The sequence below is a fragment of the Elephas maximus genome, chromosome 11 (assembly GCF_024166365.1).
Source record: "Elephas maximus indicus isolate mEleMax1 chromosome 11, mEleMax1 primary haplotype, whole genome shotgun sequence".
Lineage (NCBI taxonomy): Eukaryota > Metazoa > Chordata > Mammalia > Proboscidea > Elephantidae > Elephas > Elephas maximus.
In genome coordinates, this window is record NC_064829.1 from 22,519,380 (window position 1) to 22,541,936 (window position 22,557).

A 22,557-nucleotide genomic window follows, 5' to 3' on the forward strand; every position below is an offset into this window, starting at 1 on the left:
TGGACTGTGGGCACCCAATACTGTTGGCTATAAGGACTGGGAGGTACCACTTATACTTGGACTCCTGTCGAGGGTGACTAGGTGGCATGAGTGAAGCCACCAGTCCTTAGGCCCCTGATGTGGGTAGGTGAGGACCCTGATTTATCAGCAGAGTGGTGTCAGACATCATGAACCTTCCTCTGCACCATATAGCTGAAACACTTGAAGTTTGACTTCAAATATAAACCCTGCTGTACTGTGCTAATGAGGGCCTATGCTGTTGAAATGGGCCCACACAGGTCTATGCAGGGGTGAAAGGCATTAAAATCCATGGAGTGCTTATGACTGTGCCTAGGCAAAGGAGCTGTTTCTGCCCTGAATTCCCAGCTTAGGGGAGCCAGCAGATTATTTTTTCCCCACTTGTTAATTTGTTTCTTCTCCAAGGCCGGGAGGATGGCTCAGGGTGCATGACAGGTCTTACTTCCATCCCAGGGAAAGTGACTATCACTGATGTCAACTCAGGACCCAGTGCAGAGCAGGGTGGTGTCAATTAAAAGGGAGAGAGTTTTTTCCAAAGGGGTGTTTTTTGGTCCATGCAGTAGATTAGATTCAAGTATTTATGCTGAGAGTGTCTTTCTTTGCTGACTCCAGAGGTATGAACAAACTCTCCACTGCTCCGTCTCTTCGATGTGGAAAATGCATCCTGAGTGCCACTGTTTCACTGCACTCACACTGTGCCAGTGAGTCTGGCCTGCTGGTTCCCAACTGGTCAGGTCCGGCAATTCCTCACTACTTCTGAACCATCTCTTCCTGTGCCTGCTGCTCAATCTAATTCCTCAACTTTGCCTTTGATGTTCAGGGTTCCTAGCTTGTCATATACAATTGATTCACTTGTTTTTGCAGATCTTGGTTGTAAGAGGGACCACCGGAAGCATCTGACTCCTCTGCCATTTTGGCCCCACCTTCCATGATGAGATTTGATATTATGTGATCACCTCCATGATGGGATTTGCTCTAGGCAGCCAATCAGTTGAAAGGGAGTTTCCTTGGGCATGTGGCCTGCATTGAATACAAGTGGGTATCCTGGCAAGGCTTGGGGCTTTTGCTTTTTCTGGGTACTGCAGCTGGCTCCTGTTCATCTGATCTCTGGTTCTTGGGACTTGAGCTACCAGCTCACTTGTGGTCTTGCCTGCCGATCCTTGAGATTTGTGGATCTTCACAGCCTGTGAACAAGAGCCCTGCTCTCAGATCTGCTGATCTTGGGTCTGCCAGCCCCTGTGGCTACATGTATCAGAAGAAGCCTGACCCACAGACATGGGACGTTCCAGTATCTACAACTGTGTGAGCTGTTTCCTTGATATAAACCTCTCTCTATATATTTATACACTTTACTGGTTTTGCTTCTCTAGAGAACCCAGCCTAAGACAGAAGTTGACAAGGATTTCATTTTACTTGGATCCACAACATCCATGGAAGCAAAAGTCAAGAAATCTAAAGACACATTGCATTGGGGAAATCTATTGCACAAGACATCTTTAAGGTGTTAAAAAGCAAAGATGTCTTCTTGAAAACTAAGGTGTGCCTGACCCAAGCTATGTTGTTTTCAGTCACCTCATACGCATGTAAAAGCTGGACAATGAGTAAGGAAGACCAAGAAGAATTGACACCTTTGAATTACGGTGTTGGTGAAGAATGAGCAAAAGAACAAACAAATCTGTCTTGGAAGAAGTACAGCCAGAATGTTTCTTAGAAGCAAGGATGGTGAGAGTATGTCTCACATACTTTGGACATGTTTTCAGGAGGGCTCCGTCGCTAGAGAAAGACATCATGGTTGGTAAAGTAGAGGATCAGCAGAAAAGAGGAAGACCCTCAATGACCCACAGGCTGTGAAGACCCTCAATGAGATGGGTTGACACAGTGGCTGTAACCATATGCTTAAGCATAATAAGAATGGTGCAGGACCAGGCAGTGTTTTGTTCTGTTGTACACATGGTCACTATGAATTGGAAATGACTCACTGGCACTTGACGACAACAACATATTGTTGTTAGTTGCTGTCAAGTCATTTCCAACACTTGGCTACTCCATGTACCACAGAACAAAATGATGCACGTTCCTGTGCCATATTCACGATTACTGGTATATTCAAGTCCATTGTTGCAGCCGCTGTGTGTTTTTCAACCTAGAAGGCCAGTCTTCCAGCACTATATTAGACAATAATCTGTTGTGATTGATAGAGTTTTCATAGGTTAATTATTGGAAGTAGATTGCCAGACCTTTCTTCTTAATGTGTCTTATTCTGAAAGCTCGACTGCAACCTGCTCATCAGGGGTGAGCCTGCTGGTATTTGAAATACCAGTGGCATAGCTTCCAGCATCATAGCACCACAAAATCTACCACAGTATGACAAACTGACAGACGGATGGTGGTCTGCAGTCTACAGTTTCCAATATTTTAAATCTCTGCCAGTCTTATAGACAAAATATACCTAATTTGTATGCTACAGCATTTCTGAAAAAAGTGATCAGAGTTCTGTTTCCATCCATTAAGGAACACCTCAAGCAGTTAGCATGCCATCCCTTACACTGAGCCAAAATCTCTCTTGAACTTTCTTGAGATCCTGTTCCAAGTTAATCCTTTGGCTACTGTATCAGCCAGAATTCAAGAAGGGGCATCACTATTTCATACAGTTAATTGGTTACATGAGTGTTAAAGTGAGCTGGGAGAACAAAACGCAATGGGTAGGGTTTTCAAGAACCTTTGAGCCCACACAAGGGTCCTCATGTTGGGAATGCTCAGATGGTAGGAAGAGCCCACTTAGTCTGTAACAGTGCTTATGGCAGAAGGAAGGAGACTGATTATGGGAGTGCTAAAACCAAATGGCTGCTGGAGCCAATGACCACTGCCCAAGTGACACTATATCAACAGGAAAACTGGAGGAAGCCCACTCACCTCTCCTTCCACCTTCCAGTCTCCCTCTAGAGCCTCCTATTGGCAGAACTTGACCTGAACGCAGCTAGCAAGGATGTCTGGAAAACATAGTTTGCAGACTTCCAGCCTCAGCATCCAGAGCAGAGAGAAGGGTGAATTTTAAAACTGAGAGATAATAAGCAAAACAACACACTCACTATTCCTGATTCCTTACTTAGAATTGTTCTGGAATCTATAAGAATAATTTAGCCCTGCTGCTTTCATTACCATTATGGAGTCATGACAGATTATGAACTTTAGGACACAAAACTAAGAAAAATAAAACGAATTCAGCCCTGAGTTCACCTCATCAGGCTCAAGGGTCAACTTCAGACACAAGTATATCCAACATAGGTGTTAAGTTGCAGAAAACTCTGTTGCTGCAAGCTTGAATTTCACTGTGGATCCCCTTCCTTGTAATACCACCTGCTTCCTTCTACAATTCAGCTAGTTGAGGAGGTAATTGACTGACTCAGGTGCATTGAAAGAGTTGGAACATAATCTCAGACAGAATTTTAAACCCTACAGAACAAGCCTCTCTCTTTTAACATCTGCCGCTCTTTTGTTTTAGTTTCTTCATGGTTTCTTTCTTTAAAAAAAGAAGAAGAAGACATAGCTACAACAAATACAACAGGGAATATATAATGTTACTGCATTGGCCAGGGTGTGTCTCCATGGAAGTTCTAGAATGAAAGAAGAAAACGGAAAGTTCAGACTCTAGACCTGATTTTGAAAATGATTCAACACTTAATCTACAGTCAGTCACCTTCAGTCATCTTCCCATCCCAGATCTCAGTTGCTCCGTCCGTCATCAGGGCAGTTTCTTCTAAGGGCCTTTGAGATCCTGGGAGAAAGTTGAGTGAGCCAAAAGGGTTCTCTTTTAATGGGTGTTTAAAATATTCCAGTTGACACGGGGTGACAATAAAGCCAGCTTAAGTCATCCTGGTGCCTGTCAATTCCTTCTCCATTTTGATAATCAAAAGATCCTAATGCCAAGTGATGGAATGCATTCTCCCTGCATTAGCACAATCTGTTTCCTTGGCATCCAGTGCAGACAGCTGTGTTGACAGCTCTCAAGCTGTTTATTGCTGCATCACATGGTTATTCATGGACTGACTGGATCTTCTGAAAACTGGGCATTTTTTTATTCTCTTTGAATGTTTGTTCATATCATATAATTCTTACAGGAACTTCAAGAGGGATTACTCAGTGATTCTGCTGACCTCTGACAAGCGGACAGCTTCATAATTGTCAATGGGTATCTTAAAAAAAAATACAGTTGTGTCAACTCTCAAGCAAGATATAGATGGAACTAGAAAAGTAACAGAAAAAAGGACAATGAAATGGTCAAATGGGAAGGAGTATCACCCTGAGTATGGACCAAGAAGATCTGCACTCAAGCTTGGGATGATGGGGGCAGAGAGATGTATCAATTAAATTTCTGTCATCATGAAGTTTGTGATAGAAGCAGGATGCTGGGATTATGGGTCATGCTATTTAAGGTTGAAAAGAGTAAACTTAGAACATAAAGCAGAATGTCTATCTTTGCATAATGACTAATATGTTCTTAGAAAATGTATTTTTAAAAATAGAGGTTGAATTCTAAATAAATAAAATGTTATATATGTACATATATATCATTAGAAATATCTGGTTATTTGGGTAAACAACTAACCTTAGAGATCAACATCAAGTAAATCAAAATGATCTACATAAATGTCCTTTAAGTTCAATAAAAAATACAGACTATGGAATCAGGTACAGCACACGTGGAAAAGATTGTATTTCTTAATTGATTGAACTTTTTCCTGAGCAATGTTCTGTTGCCAGATGCTATTGATAACAAATATTGGCAAGGATGTGGGGAAATTGGAACACTTACCCATTACTGGTAGGAGTGCAAAATGGTACAGTCATGTGGTAAACAGTGTGGTGGTTTCTCAAAAAACTAAAAATAGAACTACCATATGACCCAACAATTCCGCTCCTAGGTATATACCCAAAAGACTTGAAAGCAGAGACTCAGAGACTTGTACACCAATGTTCACTGAAGCACTATTTGCAATATCCAAAAGGTGGAAACAAATGCCATCAAAAGGTGAATGGGTAAACAAAATGTGGTACATACTTACAATGAAATACTACTCAGCCAGAAGGAGAAATGAAATCTTGATACATGCTACAATACAGATGCAGCTGGAAGACGTTATGGTGAGTGAAATGTCAATCACAAAAGGACAAATACTGTACGACCTCGCTTATATAAAAAGACAAGTAAGGGTAAATGTATAAACAGCAAAGTTTATTAGTGGTTACCAGGGGCATGAAGGAGGGGGAAGGGAGGGTTAATGGTGATGAAAATAACACACCGATTGCACGACAGATTATTGTAAGTGCTGTCAATAAGTTGTACATGGAATCCTGGTGGCGCAGTGTTTAAGAGCTTGCCTACTAACCGAAAGGTCAGCAGTTCAAGTCCACTAACTGCTCCTATGGGGCAGTTCTACTCTCTTCTGTAGAGTCACTATGAGTCAGAACTGACTCAATGGCACCTAACAACAAGTTGTGCACCTGTAAAAAACTGAATTGGCCAATGTTGTATGATAAGTGTATTTACAACAATGACAAAAAGAAAGAGAGTAGCTCCTAAGTCTGCTTATGTACAACCAAACTCCTCATGGGATTTGGCTTCTTGGTTTGGAGGTTTAAGGTCATGGTTTCACGGGACATCCCAGTTAATTGGCCTAATGACATGTTTAGTGCTTCTGTTCTACCTCCTAGTTAGTTGTCTAGTGCCTGGGGTCTTAAAAGCTTGCAAGTGGCCATCCAAGGCACAACAACTTGTTGCTATTCACCTGGAGAAAAGAAGGAAGTAAAGGATCAGAAATAGGAGGAGATAATGGAATGTGTGGCTAGTTGCCTTCATGAACAACTGCCCCTTTGTCATGAGACCAGAAGAACTGGATGGTACCTAGTTACGGTTACTGAACATTTTGATCAAAGATTCTATAGAAGAATCCTGATCAAAGGAGAAAAAATGAAGACTATAATTTCAAATTCTCATGGACTGCAGACTTCCTGGATCCTTGAAGTTTGGCTGAACCCCTGAAACTATTGCCCTGCAATGATCTTTAAACCTGAAACCAAAAATATCCCCTGACGTCTTATTAAAAGAAAGCAAGAGTTTAGCTTAACTAGTAAAAAAAAAAGTCTAACTTGAGCATTATGCTCTTTTAAGAACTATCTATATGGGATCAAATTGACAACAGCAACTCAAAAGGTTAGATAGAAACCTTAGGGGATAGTAAATTTGTGTTAATGGGGGAGGAAAAACTCAGAAAAGGAGGGTGAGAATGTTTGCACAACTCCAAGAATGTGATCAGTGTCACTAAATGCTACATGTAGAAACTGTTGAATTGGTGTATGCTTTAAAAATAAATAAATAAATAATAATAAATTTTTTTCTTTTTTTTGCTGTGTGTATTCTTAACAACAAAATAAATAAAATAAATGCAAATACAAACATCAGATAATAAATCAGTTTCTAGTCTTCATGGAGTTTATGTTCTTTTGTAGGTGATTAGATATGCAGATATGCATATACATTATATATATATATACACATGCACAGAAATATATATGTATATATATAGACATACATTGCATGTTGCTGTGATGCTGGAAGCTGTGCCACCAGTGTTTCAAATACCAGCAGGGTCACCCATGGTGGAGAGGTTCATCATCAAAAAGAGCATTTCATTCCTCCTGAGGTACAATGCTGTCAGTCATAGGAAAATATCCATATGCTTACAAGAAAGACCAGTTAACATGACTATGATTCAAATTTACATACCAACCACTAATGCCAAAGAAGAAGAAACTGAAGATCTTTGCCAATTTCTACAGTCTGAAATTGATCATACATGCAATCCAGATGCATTAATAATTACTGGTGACTGGAATGCAAAAGTTGGAAAAAAAGAAGAAGGATCAGTAGTTGGAAAATATAGCCTTGGTGATAGAAATGAGACGGGAGATCACATGATAGAAATTCGCAAGACTAGCAAGCAACCTATTTATTGGAAATACCTTTTTTCAGCAACGTAAATGGCAACTATACACGTGGACCTCGCCATATGGAATACACAGGAATCAAATCGACTACATCTGTGGAAAAAGACAATGCAGAAGCTCGATATCATCAGTCAGAACAAGGACAGGGGCTGACCATGGAGCAGATCATCAATAGCTCTATGCAAGTTCAAGATGAAGCTGAAGAAAATTAGAGCAAGTCCACGAGAGCCAAAGCATGATCTTGAGCATATTCCACCTGAATTTAGAGACCATCTCAAGAACAGATTTGGGGCATTGAAAACTAATGACCAAAAAAGAGTTGTTGAATGACATCAAGGACATCATACATGAAGAAAGCAAAATGTTATTAAACGGACAGGAAGGAAAGAAAACTCGATTGAACCTAAGGTTCCCAGAACTGTGGGCACACGTTTTGTGGCTCTAGAGGCTATGGTGGATGCATTGGTGTATTTTGATCAGGGTTATGAAGCGCCTGATGTGCAGAAAGCAGCTGTGGCACTGGTGCAGAAGAAAGCCCACAGATACCAATCTACAAAGAACTCCTCGAGCTACCTAACAGCCCTGGATTATTCTGCTTTTGGAAGTGACATAATGAGAAATGAATTTCAAAGATTGGCTGCTCGACAACCAATTGAATTTTTCAGTATGAAATGATATGAATTTCCAGCCCCTTCCTCAGGGTAGAAAAATTATATTACTGCATGGCAAGAATGTGTAGACAATTCTATGTCCCAGTTAGAACACCAAGCAGTTCGAATTGAGAATCTGGAACTAATGTCACAGCATGGGTGCAATGCCTGGAAAGTATATAATGAAAATCTAGTTCATATGATTGAAAACATACAGAAAGAGCTCCAGAAGTTAATGAAACACAATCAAAATTTAAACTGGCAGTGAAATAACATGCAACTAACAACTGGGTTTGAATTAAGAAAATGGAGTCGACTGGGATATCCCTGGTTAGTAAAAAATATGAGATCAAACAGGCTATTGTACAACTAGAAAATGAAATCTATCAAATTAACAGCAACATGGAGAGGCAAACAAAGAGAACATTCAGCAAGACTTCTGAAAAGAAAAATCAATTTGGTGGATAAAAAAGAAAGGAGAGCTGGGCTTTCATAGAATATCAGGCATCTGAACTATTTCAGAACCCTGAAGGACAACAATATCTTATGGAAACCACCAGTGGTTAAATGTTTAGAAACTATAGAATGTGTGAACAGTTGTTTTATTTCCGTTTGTACATGCTAGGAAAACAGCCCCCACGTGTCTGTCAGTTTGTCGTACTGTGGGGGCTTGTGTGTTGCTGTGATGCTACAAGCTATGCTACTGGTATTCAGATACCAGCAGGGTCACCCATGGAGGACAGGTTTCAGATGAGCTTCCAGACTAAGACAGACTAGGAAGAAGGACCCGGCAGTCTACTTCTGAAAAGCATTAGCCAATGAAAACCTTATGAATAGCAGCAGAACATTGTCTGATATAGTGCTGGAAGATGAGCCCCCCAGGTTGGAAGGCACTCAAAAGATGACTGGGGAAGAGCTGCCTCCTCAAAGTAGAGTCAACCTTAATGACGTGGATGGAGTAAAGCTTTCGGGACCTTCATTTGCTGATGTGGCACAACTCAAAATGAGAAGAAACAGCTGCAAACATCCATTAATAATCAAAACCTGGAATATACTAAGTATGAACCTAGAAAAATTGGAAATCGTCAAAAATGAAATAGAATGCATAAACATAGATATCCTAGGCATTAGTGAGCTGAAATGGACTGGTATTGGCCGTTTTGAATTGGACAATCATATAGTCTACTATGCTGGGAATGACAACTCGAAGAGGAATGGCGTTGCATTCATCGTCAAAAAGAACCTTTGAAGATCTATCCTGAAGTACAACGCTTATCCATGATAGGATAATATCCATACACCTACAAGGAAGACCAGGTAATACGACTGTTATTCAAATTTATGCACCAACCACTAGGGCCAAAGATGAAGAAATAGAAGATTTTTATCAGCTGCTGCAGTCTGAAATTGATCAAACATGCAATCAAGATGCATTGATAATTACTGGCCATTGGAATGCAAAAGCTGGAAACAAAGAAGAAGGATCAGTAGTTGGAAAATATGGCCTTGGTGATAGAAATAATGCTGGAGATCAAATGATAGAATTTTACAAGACCAATGACTTCTTCATTGCAAATACCTTCTTTCACCAACATAAACGGCGACTACACACATGGACTTCGCTAGATGGAACACACAGAAATCAAATTGACTACATCTGTGGAAAGAGATGATGGAAAAGCTCAATATCATCAGTCAAAACAAGGCCAGGGGCCGACTGTGGAACAGACCATTAATTGCTCATATGCAAGTTCAAGCTGAAACTGAAGAAAATCAGAGCAAGTCCAAGAGAGCCAAAATATGACCTTGAGTATATCCCACCTGAATTTAGAGGCCATCTCAAGAATAGATTTGATACACTGAGCATTAGTGACAGAAGACCAGACGAGTTGTGGAATGACATCAAGGACATCATCCATGAAGAAAGCAAGAGGTCACTGAAAAGACAGGAAAGAAAGGAAAGACCAAGGTGGATGTCAGAGGAGACTCTGAAACTTGCTCTTGAACATCGAGCAGCTAAAGCAAAAGGAAGAATTGATGAAGTGAAAGAACTGAACAGAAGATTTCAAAGGGCCCCTTGAGAAGACAAAATAAAGTATTATAATGACGTGTGCAAAGAGCTGGAGATGGAAAACCAAAAGGGAAGAACACACTCGGTGTTTCTCAAGCTGAAAGAACTGAAGAAAAAATTCAAGCCTCGAGTTGCAATAGTGAAGGATTCCACGGGGAAAATATTAACTGATGCAGGAAGCATCAAAAGAAGATGGAAGGAATACACAGAGGCATTATACCAAAAAGAATTAGTCAATATTCAACCGTTTCAAGAGGTGGCATATGATCAGGAACCGATGGTACTGAAGGAAGAATTCCAAGCTGCTCTGAAGGTATTGGCAAAAAACAAGGCTCCAAGAATTGATGGAATATCAATTGAGATGTTTCAACAAACAGATGCAGTGCTGAAGGTGCTCACTCGTCTATGCCAAGAAATATATGGAAGACAGCTTCCTGGCCAACTGACTGGAAGAGATCCATATTTATGCCTATTCCCAAGAAAGGTGATCCAACTGAATGTGGAAATTATAGAACAATATCATTAATACCACATGCAAGCAAAATTCTGCTGAAGATCATTCAAAAACAGCTGCAGCAGTATATCGACAGGGAACTGCCAGAAATTCGGGCCAGTTTCAGAAGAGGATGTGGAACTAGGGATATCATTGCTGAGGTCAGATGAATCCTGGCTGAAAGCAGAGAATACCAGAAGGATGTTTACCTGTGTTTTATTGATTATGCAAAGGCATTCGACTGTGTGGATCATAACAAACTATGGATAACACTGCGAAGAATGGGAGTTTCAGAACATTTAATTGTGCTCATGAGGAACCTTTACATAGATCAAGAGGCAGTTGTTCAGACAGAACAAGGGGATACTGATTGGTTTAAAGTCAGAAAAGGTGTGCGTCAGGGTTGTATTCTTTCACCATACCTATTTAATCTGTGTGCTGAACAAATAATCCAAGAAGCTGGACTATATGGAGAAGAATGGGGCATCAAGATTGGAGGAAGACTCATTAACAACCTGCGTTATGCAGATGACACAACCTTGCTTGCTGAAAGTGAAGAGGACTTGAAGCACTTACTAATGAAGATCAAAGACCACAGCCTTCAGTATGGATTACACCTCAACATAAAGAAAACAAACATCCTTGCAACTGGACCAATGAACAACATCATGATAAACGGAGAAAAGGTTGAAGTTGTCAAGGAATTTCATTTTACTTGAATCCACTATCAACAGCCATGGAAGCAGCAGTCAAGAAATCAAAAGACGCATTGCGTTGGGTAAATCTGCTGCAAAGGGCCTCTTCAAAGTGTTGAAGAGCAAAGATGTCACCCTGAAGACTAAGGTGTGCCTGACCCAAGCCATGATATTTTCAATCGCATCATATGCATGTGAAACCTGGACAATGAATAAGACCGAAGAAGAGTTGACGCCTTTGAATTGTAGTGTTGGCGATGAATATTGAATATACCATGGACTGCCAAAAGAACAAACAAATCTGTCTTGGAAGAAGTACAACCAGAATGCTCATTAGAAGCAAGGATGGCGAGACTGTGTCTTATATACTTTGGACATGTTGTCAGGAGGGATCAGTCCCTGGAGAAAGACATCATGCTTGGCAGAGTACAGGTCAGCGGAAAAGAGGAAGACCCTCAATGAGGTAGATTGACACAGTGGCTGCAACAGTGAGCTCAAGCATAATAATGATTGTAAGGATGGCACAGGGCTGGGCAGTGTTTCGTTCTGTTGTGTATAGGGTCGCTATGAGTCGGAACCAACTCGATGGCAACTAACAACAACAACAAGGAAAACAAAAATTTTCAACTTGATGGCATTTTTATAGCCTTTAAAAAAATCTTTAGGCATTGAAGATAAGTATGACGTTAGCGTAATATTCTGATGCAGAATTAATTTTAAGCCTCTTAGGTCTTATTTTGCATCCAAGAGATCTTTATGGAAAACTTTCAACATGTACAAGAATTTAGAAGCTTTTGGTTTGTACTTCTAATAAAAAAGAAAAAAAGTCTAAATAAATTTTTGATTACCAGACCAAAAAAAAAAAAAGGAAAGAAAGAAAAGACCAAAATGAAAAGACTCTGAAAGTTGCTCTTGAACGTTGAGTAGCTAAAGCAAGTGGAAGAAATGAAGTAAAAGAGCTAAACAGAAATTTTCAAAGGACAGCTTGAGTAGGCAAAATAAATGTTATAATAAAATGTGCAAACATCTGGAGTTAGAAAACCAAAAGAGAAGAAGACACTTGATATTTCTCAAGGTGAAAGAATTGAAGAAAAAAATTCAAGTCTCGAGTTAGAATTTTGAAGAATTTTATGGGCAAAATAGTGAGCAACACATGAAGCATCAAAAGAAGATGGGAGGAATATACAGAGTCACTGCACCAAAAACAATTGGCCAACTGCGTATGACAAAGAACAACTGCTATTGAAGGAAGAAGTCCAAGCTGCACTGAAGACGGTGGCAAAAAACAAGGTTCCAGGAACTGACAGAATACCAATTAAGATGTTTCGGCAGACGGATGCAGCCCTGCAGGTGCTCATTTGTCTGTGACAAGAAATTTGAAAGACAGCTATGTGGCCAAACAACTGGAACAGATTCATATTTGTGCCCATTCTAAAGAAAGGTGATCCAATTTGTGCGTAAATTATTGAACAATCTCATTAATATCACACACAAGTAAATTTTTGCTGAAGATCATTTAGAAGTGTTTGCAACAGTACATGGCAGGTAACCGCCAGAAATTCAAGCAGGATTCAAAAGAGGATGTGGAAAGACAGATGTCATGGCTGGAGTCAGATTGTTCTTGGTTGAAAGCAGAGAATACCAGGAAGATGTTTACCTGTGTTTTATCGACTATGCAAAGGCATTCAACCACGTGGATCATAACAAATTATAGATAACATTGGACAATAGGAATTCCAGAACACTTAATTGTACTCATGCGGAACCTGTAGATAGACTAATAGGCAGTCATTCAAACAGGGGATACCTCATGGCTTAAAATCAGGAAAGGTATGCATTAAGGTTGTTACCTTTTCACCATACTTATTCTATCTGTATTCTGAGAAAATAATCCAAGAAGTTGGGCTAAATGAAGAAGAATGGGGCATCAGCATTGGAGGAAGACTCCTTAACAACCTACAATATGCAGATGACACAACCTTTTTTGCTGAAAGCTAAGAGGACTTGAAGCACTTACTGACGGAGATCAAAAACCACAACCATCAGTATGGATTACACCTCAACACAAAGAAAACAAAAATGATCATAACTGGACTAATAAACAACACCATGATAAATGGAGAAAAGATTGAAGTTGTCAAGGATTTTATTTTACTTGAATCCACAATCAACACCCATGGAAATGGCAGTCAAGATATCAAATGACGTATTGCATTGGACGAATTTGCTGCAAAATACCTCTTTAAAGTGTTGAAAACCAAAGATGTCCCTTTGAGAACTAAGATGTGCCTGACCATGAAATTTTCAGTCGCCTCATATGCCTGCAGAAGCTGGACAATGAATAAGGAGGACAGAGAATGAAATGATGCTTTTGCATTATGGTGTTGGTGAAGAATATTGAATATACTATAGACCGCCAGAAGAACGAATATGCCTGTCTTGGAAGAAGTACAGGTAGAGAACTCCTCGGAAGCAAAGATGGCAAGACTTCATCTCATGTACTTTCAACATGTTATCAGGAGGGACCAGTACCTGGTGAAGGGAATCATTCTTGGTAAAGTAGAGAGTCACAGTAAAAGAGGAAGATCCACAATGAGATGGACTGACACAGTGGCTACAAAAATGGGCTCAAACATAGCAATGATTGTGAGGATGGGGCAGAACTGGGTAGTGTTTCTTTCTGTTGTACATAGGGTCCCTATTAGTGTGAACTGACTTGATGGCACCTAACAACGACACAACAATAAGCAAACCAATCAAACCCACTGTTGTTGAGTCATTTCTAACTCATAGTGACCCTATAGGACAGAGTAGAACTGCCCCATAAAGTTTACAAGGCTGTAAATATTTACAGAAGCAGACTGCTACATCTTTCTCCCTTGGAAAGGCTGGTGGATTTGAACTCCCAACCTTTTGGTTAGCAGCCAATCATTTTAACCACTGTACCAACAGGACTCCTCTCTCTCTCTCTCTCTCTCACACACACACACACACACACACACACACACACACACACACACTATTATAAAGGATGAATGCTGCAAAAAACTTACAAACCAAGTCAAATGAGTTTTCCAAGAAGGTAGTGATTTTCACCAGTTAGAGCAATTATGAAATGCTTCTTGGAAGAGGTTTGAGCTGGATCTTAAAAGATGAATCGAGTTCAATAGCCAGACTCAGATGAATTGGTATTTCATCCCAAAAGGACCATATGAGTGAGTCATGGAACAGGAAATCTGGAATTCTGTTTGGGAATAATGAACTTTCCAGGTTATCTAGAACTTGAAGTGCTTTGAGGGGGAGCAGTGGCATATGATACTAGAAAACCACTGTGATGTCAGATTATGAAGTATTTTTTTTATAATTTTTATTATGCTCTAAGTGAAAGTTTACAAACAAGTCAGTCTCTCACACAAAAACCCATATACACCTTGCTACACACTCCCAACTAGTCTCCCCCAATGAGACAGCCCTCTCTCTCCCTCCACTCTCTCTTTTCATGTCCATTTTGCCAGCTTCTAAACCCCTCCACCCTCTCATCTCCCCTGCAGGCAGGAGATACCAACATAGTCTCAAGTGTCCACCTGATCCAAGAAGCTCACTCCTCACCAGCATCCCTCTCCAACCCACTGTCCAGTCCAATCCATGTCTGAAGAGTTGGCTTCGGGAATGGTACCTGTCCTGGGCCAACAGAAGGTCTGGGGGCCATGACCACCAGGGTCCTACTAGTCTTAGACCATTAAGTCTGGTCTTTTCATGAGAATTTGGGGTCTGCATCCCACTGCTCTTCTGCTCCCTCAGGGGTTCTCTGTTGTGTTCCCTGTCAGGGCAGTCATCGGTTGTAGCTGGGCACCATCTAGTTCTTCTGGTCTCAGGATGATGTAGTCTCTAGTTCATGTGGCCCTTTCTGTCTCTTGGGCTCGTAATCACCTTGTGTCCTTGGTGTTCTTCGTTCTCCTTTGATCCAAGTGGATTGAGACCAATTGATGCATCTTAGATAGCTGCTTGCTAGCGTTTAAGACCCTAGATGTCTCTCCTCAAAGTGGGAAGCAGAATGTTTTCTTAATAGATTTTGTTATGCCAATTGACTTAGATGTCCCTTGAAACCATGGTCCCCAGCCCCTGCCCATGCTACTACGCTGGCCTTCAAAGCATTCAGTTTATTGAGGAAACTTCTTTGCTTTTGGTTTAGTCCAGTTGTGCTGACCTCCCCTGTATTGTGTGCTGTCTTTCCCTTCACCTAAAGTAGTTCCTATCTACTATCTAATTAATGAATGCCCCTTCCCACCTCCCCCCTCGTAACCACAAAAGAATGTTTGCTTCTCAGTTTAAACTATTTCTCAAGTTCTTATAATAGTGGTCTTATACAATATTTGCCCTTTTGCAACTGACTAATTTCACTCAGCATAATGCCTTCCAGGTTCCTCCATGTTATGAAATGTTTCACAGATTCCTCACTGTTCTTTATTGATGCATGGTATTCCATTGTGTGAATATACCATAATTTATTTATCCACTCATCTGTCGATGGGCACCTTGGCTCTTTACATCTTTTTGCTATTGTAAACAGTGCTGCAATAAACAGGGATGTGCTTGTATCTGTTCGTGTAAAGGCTGTTATTTCTCTAGGATATATTCCAAGGAGTGGGATTGCTGGATCCTATGGTAGTTCTATTTCTAGCTTTTTAAGGAAGCGCCAAATCCATTTCCAAAGTGGTTGTACCATTTGACATTCCCACCAGCAGTGTATAAGTGTTTCAGTCTCTCCACAGCCTCTCCAACATTGATTATTTTGTGTTTTTTGGATTAATGCCAGCCCTGTTGGAGTGAGATGGAATCTCATTCTAGTTTTGATTTGCATTTCTCTAATGCCTAATGATCGTGAACATTTCCTCATATATCTGTTAGCTACCTGAAAGTCTTCTTTAGTGAAGTGTCTATTCATGTCTTTTCCCCATTTTTTAATTGGGTTATTTGTCTTTTTGTAGTTAAGTTTTTCCAGTACCATGTAGATTTTAGAGATCAGGCGCTGATGAGAAATGTCATAGCTAAAAACTTTTTCCCACTCTGTAGGTAGTCTTTTTACTCTTTTGGTGAAGTCTTTGGATGAGCACAGGTGTTCGAATTTTAGGAGCTCCCAGTTATTTAGTTTTTCTTCTGCATTCTTAATAATGTTTTGTATACTGTTAGGGTTCCTAATGTCCCTATTTTTTCTTCCATATCTTAATCATTTTAGGTTTTATATTTAGCACTTTGATCCATTTTGAGTTAGTTTTTGTGCATGGCATGAGGTATGGGTCTTGTTTCATTTTTTTGCAGATGAATATCCAGTTATGCCAGCATCATTTGTTAAAAAGACTGTCTTTTCCCTTTTTAACTGTTTTGGGGCCTTTGTCAAATATCAACTGCTCATATGTGGATGGATTTATGTCTGGATTCGCAATTCTGTTCCATTGGTCCATGTAACTGTTGTTGTACCAGTACCAGGCTGTTTTGACTATTGTGGCAGTATAATAGGTTCTAAAGTCAGGTAAAGTAAGGCCTTCCACTTTGTTCTTCTTTTTCAGTAATGCCTTATTTATCCGGGGCCTCTTTCCCTTCCACATGAAGTTGGTGATTTGTTTCTCCATCTCATTAAAGAATGTCGTTGGGATTTGGATCAGAATTGCATTAAATGTATAGATCGCTTTTGGTAGAATAGACATTTTTATAATGCTAAGTCTTCCTATTCACGAGCAAGGTATGCTTTCCCACTTACATAAGTCTCTTTCAAAAGTGTACTGTAGTTTTCTTTGTATAAGTCTTCTACATCTCTGGTAAGATTTATTCCTAAGTATTTTTTTTATCTTCTTGGGGGTTACTGTAAATGGTATTGATTTGGTGATTTCCTCTTTGATGTTCTTTTTGTTGGTATAGAGGAGTCCAACTGATTTTTGTATGTTTATCTTGTATCCTGATTCTCTGCTGAACTCTTCTATTAGTTTCAGTAGTTTTCTTGAGGATTCCTTAGGGTTTTCTGTGTATAAGTTCATGTCATCTGCAAATAGAGATACTTTTACTTCTTCCTTGCCAGTCTGGATGCAATTATCTAGCCTAATTGCTCTGGCTAGGACCTCCAACACAAAGTTGAATAGGAGCGGTGATAAAGGGCATCCTTGTCTGGTTCCCGATCTCAGTGGGAACGCTTTCAGGGTCTCCCCATTTAGGGCGATGTTGGCTGTTGGCTTTGTATAAATGCCCTTTATTATGTTGAGGAATTTTCCTTCTATTCCTATTTTGCTGAGAGTTTTTATCATGAATGAGTGTTGAACTTTGTCAAATGTCTTTTCCGCATCAATTGATAAAATCATGTGATTCTTGTCTTTTGTTTTATTTATGTGGTGGATTACATTAATTGTTTTTCTAATGTTGAACCATCCCTGCATACCTGGTATGAATCCCACTTGGTCATGGTGAATTATTTTTTTGATATGTTGTTGAATTCTATTGGCTAGAATTTTGTTGAGGATTTTATTTTATTTTTTTTATGTGCATGAAGGATATAGGTCTATAATTTTCTTTTCTTGTGGTGTCTTTACATGGTTTTGGTATCAGGGATATGGTGGCTTCATAGAATGAGTTTGGGAGTATTCCGTCCTTTTCTATGCTCTGAAGTACCTTTAGTAGTAGTGGTGTTAACTCTTCTCTGAAAGTTTGGTAGAACGCTTCAGTGAAGCCATCCAGATGAGGGCTTTTATTTGTTGGGAATTTTTTGATTACCTTTTCAATCTCTTCTTTTGTTATAGGTCTATTTAGTTGTTCTACCTCTGTTTGTGTTAGTTTAGGTAGGTAGTGTGTTTCTAGGAATTCATCCATTTCTTCTAGGTTTTCAAATTTGTTTGAGTATAGTTTTTCACAGGAATCTGATATGATTCTTTTAATTTCAGTTGAGTCTGTTGTAATATCGCCCATCTCATTTCTTATTCGGGTTATTTGCTTCCTCTCTTGTTTTTCTTTTGTCAGTTTGGCCAGTGGTTTATCAATTTTGTTGATTTTTTTAAAAAAACCAGCTTTTGGTCTTGTTAACTCTTTCAATTGTTTTTCTGTTTTCTATTTCATTTAGTTCAACTCTAATTTTTATTATTTGTTTTCTTCTGGTGCCTGTGGGTTTCTTTTGTTGCTCTCTTTCTATTTTTCTATTTGTTCAAGTTGTAGGGATAATTCTTTGATTTTGGCCCTTTATCCTTTTTGGATGTGTGCATTTTTTGATATAAATTGATCTCTGAGCACTGCTTTCACTGTGTCCCAAAAGTTCTGATAGGAAGTGTTTTCATTCTCATTGGGTTCTATGAATTTCTTTATTCCATCCTTAATTTCTTCTATAATCCAGTGTTTTTTGAGCAGGGTATTGTTCAGTTTCCAAGTGTTTGATTTCTTTTCCTGTTATTGATTTCCACTTTTATGGCCTTATGGTCAAAGAAGATGCTTTGTAGTATTTCAATGTTTTGGATTCTGCTAAGTCTTGCTTTATGACCTAATATGTGGTCTATTCTAGAGAGTGTTTCATGTGCACTAGAAAAGAAAGTATACTTGGCTGCTGTTGGGTAGAGTGTTCTGTAAGGTCAAGTCGGTTGATTGTGGCATTTAGATCTTCCGTGTCTTTATTGAGCTTCTTTCTGGATGTCCTGTCCTTCACCGAAAGTGGTGTGTTAAAGTCTCCTACTGTTGTTGTGGAGCTGTCTATCTCGCTTTTCAATGCTGATAGAGTTTATTTCATGTATCTTGCAGCCCTGTCATTGGGTGCATTAATATTTAATATGGTTATATCTTCTTGGTGTATTGTCCCTTTAATCATTATATAGTGTCCTTCCTTATCCTTTCTGTTGGATTTAACTTTAAAGTCTCTTTGTCAGAAATTAATATTGCCATGCCTGCTCTTTTTTGATTGTTGTTTGCTTGATATTTTTTTTTCCCCATCCTTTGAGTTTTAGTTTGTTTTTGTCTCTAAGTCTAAGGTATGTCTCTTGTAGACAGCATATGGACGGATCTTGTTTTCTAATCCACTCTGCCACTCTCTGTCTCTTTATTGGTGCATTTAGTCCATTTACATTCAGGGTAATTATGGATAGGTATGAATTTAGTGCTATCATTTTGATGTCTTTTTTTGTGTGTTGTTGACAGTTTCTTTTTCCCACTTAATTTTATGTGCTGAGTAGATTTTCTTTATATATTGTGCTTTCCTCATATTTGTTGTTGTTGATTTTGTTTCTACTGAGCCTCTATTTTTCCCTTGTATTTTATTTTGATGAGTAGGATAGTTTGTCTCCTTTGCAGTTACCTTATTATTTACTCCTATTTTTCTAATTTTAAAACTAACTTTTATTTCTTTTTATTGCCATATCTTCCTCTCCATATGGAAGGTATATGATTACATTTCTCTAGTCCCTCTTCAGTGTATTAATGCTGTCTTCTTTTATATAGTAACATCGCTTTTACCCCATTTTGAGCTTTTTTTTAAATTTATAACCTTCGGTTTTTTTGGATTTCCCTGTCTGGGTTGATTTCTGGTTGCTCTGTCCAGTGTTCTAGTCTTCGGTTGATACCTGATATTATTGATTTACTAATCAAAGAACTCCCTTTAGTATTTCTTGTAGTTTTGGTTTGGTTTGTTTGAATTCCCTCAACTTGTGTTTATCTGGAAATGTCTTAATTTCTCCTTCATATTTAAGAGACAGTTTTGCTGGATATATGATTCTTGGTAGGCAATTTTTTTCCTTCAGTTTTTTAAATATGTCATCCCATTGCCTTCTTGCCTGCATGGTTTCTTCCAAGTTGTCTGAGCTTATTCTTATTGGCTCTCCTTTGTAGGTGACTTTTTGTTTATCCCTCACTGCTCTTATAATTCTCTCTTTATCTTTGGTTTTGGCAAGTTTGAGTATAATATGTCTTGGTGACTTTCTTTTAACATCTACCTTATGTGGAGTTCGATGAGCATCTTGGATAGATATCTTCTCATGTTTCACAATATCAGGGAAGTTTTCTGCCAACAAATCTTCAACAATTTCCTCTGTATTTTCTATTATCCCTCCTTGTTCTGGTACTCCAATCAGTAGTAGGTTATTTCTCTTGATAGAGTGCCACATGATTCTTAAGGTTTCTTCATTTTTTTTAATTCTTTTATCTGATTTTTCTTCAAATATATTAGTGCCAAGTGATTTATCTTTGAGTTCAGAAATTCTAGCTTCTACTTCCTCAATTCTGCTCCTATGACTTTCTGTTTAGTTGTCTACTTCTGTAATTTTATTGTTAATCTTCTAAATTTCTGATTGCTGTCTGTGTATGGATTTTTCCAGCTTATTAAACTTTTCATTATGTTCCTGAATAATCTTTCTAATTTCTTCAGGTGCTTTATCTATGTGTTCCTTGGTTTATTCTGAGTACTGCCTCATTTCCTTCCTGATGTCTTGAAGGGTTCTGTGTATTAAACTTTTGTATTCTGCATCTGGTAATTCCAGGAATGCACTTTCATCTAGAAGATGCCTGGGTTCTTTGTTTCAAGAGCCTGTTGAGGTGATCATGGTCTGTTTCATTATGTGACTTGATATTGACTGTTGTCTCTGAGCTATCTATAAGTTATTGTATTAGTTTATGCTTGCTTACTGTGTCATAGCTGCTTGCTTTGTTTTGTATTGGTATACCCCTATTGGGTTGCTTGAGTGAGCTAGCTTGATTATTTTCTCCTTTGGAACTCTGGTGTCCTGTCCCCAGCTGGCTAGAGCTGTTATCAGGTATATCAGTCTAGGAGTCCATTCAGTTTTCTTTTATGAATTCAGCTCAGGTTTCCAGGTAGCTGATATCAAGTGTGTGGTACAGGTTCTGTCCTACAGTCTTAGAGAGGCAGGGGTGATTGGTGTATATACTGGTATCTGATTGCGGCAGGGGGCACGCTCTGAACAAGGCAGGGGGCTAAGAACTGATCCCCAAGTATCTCTGAGGAAAATGTGTCCCTGTTCTTGGACCGTGCTGGTGGGTGGATGCTGCAGATGGACCATGGGCACCCAGTCTTTGGTTGTAAGGACTGGGTGGTACCAGTTATCTTTGGACCCCTGTCGCGGATGGCTTGGTGACCTGAGTGGAGCTACTAGTCCTTAGGTGCCCGATGTGAGTAACCAAGGACCTTGTTTAATAGGCAAAGCAATGTCAAATGTCAAACACCCACCTCTCCACCACACAGTTGAAATGTTTGGAGTTTGCCAACAAGGGTCTATTCTCCCAAAATAGGCCCACATAGGTCCATGCAGATGGAAAGCTGCTCAAAGTCCACGGACGGTTTATGCCTGGACAGGAGCCACTTCTGTCCTGAGCTCCCCTGGTTAATGGAGCTAGCAAATTATCTTTTTCCCCCAGTTGCAAATTTTTTCCTTCCCCAAGGCCAGGAGGATGGCTCTAGGTGCTCAACCGGGCTTACATTAGGCCCAGGGATTCAGCCACTGAAGCTGGCTTGGGGGTGGGGGGGTGCAATAAAATATACGCAAGCACTTAGCTTTTGCTGAGAGCGCTGTTCTCCTCTGGGTCCGGAGGTGTGAGTAGGCTGTGTGGCCGGCTGCCTCTCCCTGAGGAAACCACGGCTGAATGCCAGCACCAACCTGCCACCGCCGCCACTCCAGGTATGATGCCTGAGGGCTCCCCGCAACCCAGGTCCGGTAACTCCTCTCCACTTCTGAATGGTCTCTTCCTCCCCCTGCCCCACAGTTCATTGCCTAAGCTTGCCTTTGATGCTCAGGGCTCCCAGTTTGTCACATATATACTCATTTCACTTGTTTTTTTGGGTCTTTGTTGTAAAAGGGCTCGCTGGAAGTGTCTGTCTATTCCGCCATCTTGGCTCTGCCTCCAGATTATGAAGTATTTTTGAAAGGCATCCTACAAATTTATACTTTAAAGGTTTTTGAACAAGAAAGTGATTCAATCATATCTGTAAGATCAATTGAAAGAGAGAATCAAGCTTGGCAAGGGCAATTATCATTGTCTCTGATTTAAAATGTTATTGTTGAAAGATCTTGAAAAATCCTCCTCTTGTCCATCTATTTATTTTACAATTAAAAAAAACAAAACTAAGTTTTACATAGGTGTAATGATTTACTCAAGTTCAATCAACTAATAATGGTAGATTCAGTACTAGAACTCACCTTAGGGTTCTAATTCCAAAAGTGAGACCTCAAATGCTTAAAATGAGGAGGCTGCTGGAAGAAGCCCTGTGATGGGTGAAGTGATTGGCCTTATAGATTAACTGAATATTTGGAATGACAAGGAGGGGTGTTATGGATTGAGATGTGTTCCATCTGAAAAATGTATTGAATTCCTGGCCATTGTACCAGTAAATGTAATTAAATCAGTTGCCCTTGGGTAGTGCAAATTTCCTTCCATAATATGATCTAATGCAATGTAATGTAATAACTTTCCATAATGTAATCTAGAGTGATTTGATCTATTAATCAGTTGCAGCCATACCAGTGTGGGATGGTCCTAAATCTAATCACTTCTAAGTTATAAAAAGACCAAAACAGACCCAGAGATACACACAAAGGAGAAGACATGTGAGGATTATCTAGAAGTCAAGAAACCAAGGGATATCCAGGCTACAAACAA

At 39.6% G+C, this 22,557-nt stretch overlaps 1 pseudogene; it reads left to right on the forward strand.

The window, feature by feature from the left end:
• The first annotated feature begins 634 nt into the window (after positions 1-634).
• On the forward strand, positions 635-8,116 carry LOC126085683 (pre-mRNA-splicing factor SPF27-like; annotated as a pseudogene).
• Positions 8,117-22,557: the final 14,441 nt, after the last annotated feature.